The following is a 2607-nucleotide window of genomic DNA, read 5'->3' as shown; positions in this document are numbered from 1 at the left end:
AACTTCCGCTCAGGGAGTCAACTCCGCGGCTCCTGGGCTCGTTTCTTGCAGGTAGTAAGCCCGAAAGAGTAAGCTCGCAGGGAGAGATACGTCCCGCTTGATGGGCAGGGGAAGAGCAAGAGAAGGGAAAGCAACGGATCGGGGGAGGAGAGGGAACTCGGACGCGTCGCATTGCTATCCCTGTGATGTTTCTGGTAGAAGGGAGTGATCTACCGAGTCCATATGAACTGTAAGAGGTCCCTCACCGAGTTTCGTTGCTAGAAGTGAAGTTGAAGTTGGGGAACGAGCACAAGTGCACGAAATCAACCCTGCCGAACGGGGAAACGAGAAGTGCTCTGTTGAGGTTGAAGCTGACGCTGGTTGACCTCGTGTACTCTCAGATTGAGATCCCATTTGAAGTTTGACTCTCAAGGTTGTATTCCGCTGTGAGAACTGGGCTGGGGCTGACTTGATCACTCAGGCAGGACCACAATCGTTTCTGTCTTTCGAATGAAGTGCAAGGTTCTCATCAGCCCAGTCTCCACCACTTGACTCTTGTTCTCAATCAGGGAAGGCTTTCGCTTCCTTTTATCCTCCTGGACTGTTTCTTTGGGATGTTGTCTATTAGATATTTGGGCAGTCTCTCGATCAAACCGTACGGGACTCCAGCGGGAAAGGAGGAAAAAAATGACCAGCGAGTCTCGCTCGCCTAAATCCACCCTTGCCCATCAAAATCCTCCCGAGGTGGTCTATGAGCGGAATCTTCCTGAGTAATATTTGGGTAGCATAGAGTAGCATGGAAGTGCTGAATCAATCTCGATGTCGCTTTGAGAGGGGAAGGACGGGAATAGCGCGTCGCTGACTCAATCCGCTTTGTCTCCCTCTCTCACATGAGGACTTTTTGGTTCTCATCAGCCCCCAATCCGTCCTTTACCACTGCAGTTTGAGAACGTTGATTCAAAGGTCACTCAGTAGATCCTCGAAAGGAAGAAGAGGGCGCGTTGTTGCAAATCCTGAGACCCGACTGTCCGACGCGTCCATCCGCTCTATGCTAAGTTCAAGAAAGACAAGGGGGAGAATTGTAGTGAAGGTAGGATTAGATTGCTGGGGTAAGAAGAAAGAAACAGGGGCAGGAGAACAGAGGGGGAAAACTAAGAAGGAAGAGGGTCAGAGAGGGAAGGGAGATGGTTCGGCCCATCGATATCTACTCGGGGGTTTCTAAAAGATATTCCTGCGAAAGCAAGTGATTCCTAGATAGAGAAGAGCCGACTTGAAGTCCTGGACCAAGTTTCGGAGTTGACGGGAGACAGAGACGGCGGGAAGTGAAAGACGCGTCGTGTTGCTACTTTGAGCTTTCCTTTCCTCTGCAGTACCTCCCCTCTATTGAACTTCTCACCCAGGCCTAATTCAATAGATAGCATCATGTGGGTCAGGTGAGCGAGAAGCAAAGAAAATGTCCAAAGGCGACCTGCTCTCCCTCTCCCCTCACGGTTTGATGCTAAACGGCTCTCCTCCCTTCCTGTGATCGAATTGTCTTGTTGTCTCACTTGCAATACGTCTCTCTCACCTTAGTTCCCGTCACGATCACTACTGGCTGTTCCCCTCGCTTTCCCAAGCAAAAACTCGACTGCGAGAGAGCGTCAGCGCTCCTGGGGGGGAGGGGGGAGCAAAAGCAAAAAGGTCGGACAGGGATTCGAACCCAGGTCCCACGGATTTTGATTAATCAGAACCGTGTGTACTAACCAACTATACTATCCAACCATTTCAAAGCAGGTTTTGACATTGTTATCCAACCGGCCGCCCTTTCGGTACAGGTGGGTGACTTCAGAACCCTGCTCCATGGCCAATTCTTCAGCCTTTCTCGACGCACCCAGCCCTCTGCCTTCTCTTCTACCGCTTCCCGAGGTTCGCACTACCGGGAGGAAAAGTACATCGAGGCTGAGGAAGTATTTAGAAGCTACTGGCTGACGTCTGAGGGTCTGTATCCAGCCGAAAATTAGTTTGGAGCCATCGCCGTTCGTTCATGAGCTCTCCTCATCTTCTCCCTTCCTGTTGCTCTAGATACATGTTCTTGAGTGTCACTTTTCTGTCCTACCCTTAGGAAGCCAAATCGCATCCTATCAAACTCTACAAAGGAGCACTCCGCTGGAAACTGCAAGAGATGCGTCGTGGAAGCTTGGACGCGTGCCTTTCTCCCTCCTTTTTGCAAGTTGCTGACCTGATGTACACACCCTTTGAGGGGCTTCCCGGATGATGCAGTCTACGTGCTAAACATTGAACCTTGAAATGTACCATGCAACTTGCACTCGGAGGTCGGAGCAGAAGGAAGAGAGCGGGAAAAGCGACGCATCGGGTCGGAGATGGCCCGTTTGAGTTGTTCTGAAGTCAAGGAAGAAGTAAAGGGGTGCAGACAGCAGAGCCAACAGAGGAAGAACAAACTGTATTAAACCACTTCCTGAAGGTAAGAGATAAAGCGATGGAGGGAAAGAGGAGAGAGATGCAGGTTGACGCGTCGCTTCGTCCTGGAAACAAGGAGCTCACCTCTCCGAGGCCTCCTCCGAACCGGAACTCAGAGTGGAAAGTACCGGCCTTTGAACGAGTTTTCGGCCCTCAGAGCGAAATCGAAGG

The 2607-nt window shown here is 51.1% G+C and overlaps 1 non-coding gene across 1 annotated transcript; it reads right to left on the bottom strand.

Moving 5' to 3' along the window:
* Nucleotides 1–1657: 1657 nt before the first annotated feature.
* Nucleotides 1658–1740, bottom strand: BDY24DRAFT_t106. The gene has a single exon. It is a non-coding gene; the product is annotated as a tRNA-Gln (tRNA).
* Nucleotides 1741–2607: the final 867 nt, after the last annotated feature.

This window comes from Mrakia frigida (assembly GCF_051309035.1).
Source record: "Mrakia frigida strain ATCC 22029 unplaced genomic scaffold BDY24scaffold_50, whole genome shotgun sequence".
NCBI lineage: Eukaryota > Fungi > Basidiomycota > Tremellomycetes > Cystofilobasidiales > Mrakiaceae > Mrakia > Mrakia frigida.
Note: the sequence above shows the minus strand (reverse complement) of the source record. Positions and strands in the feature narration are given on the sequence as shown.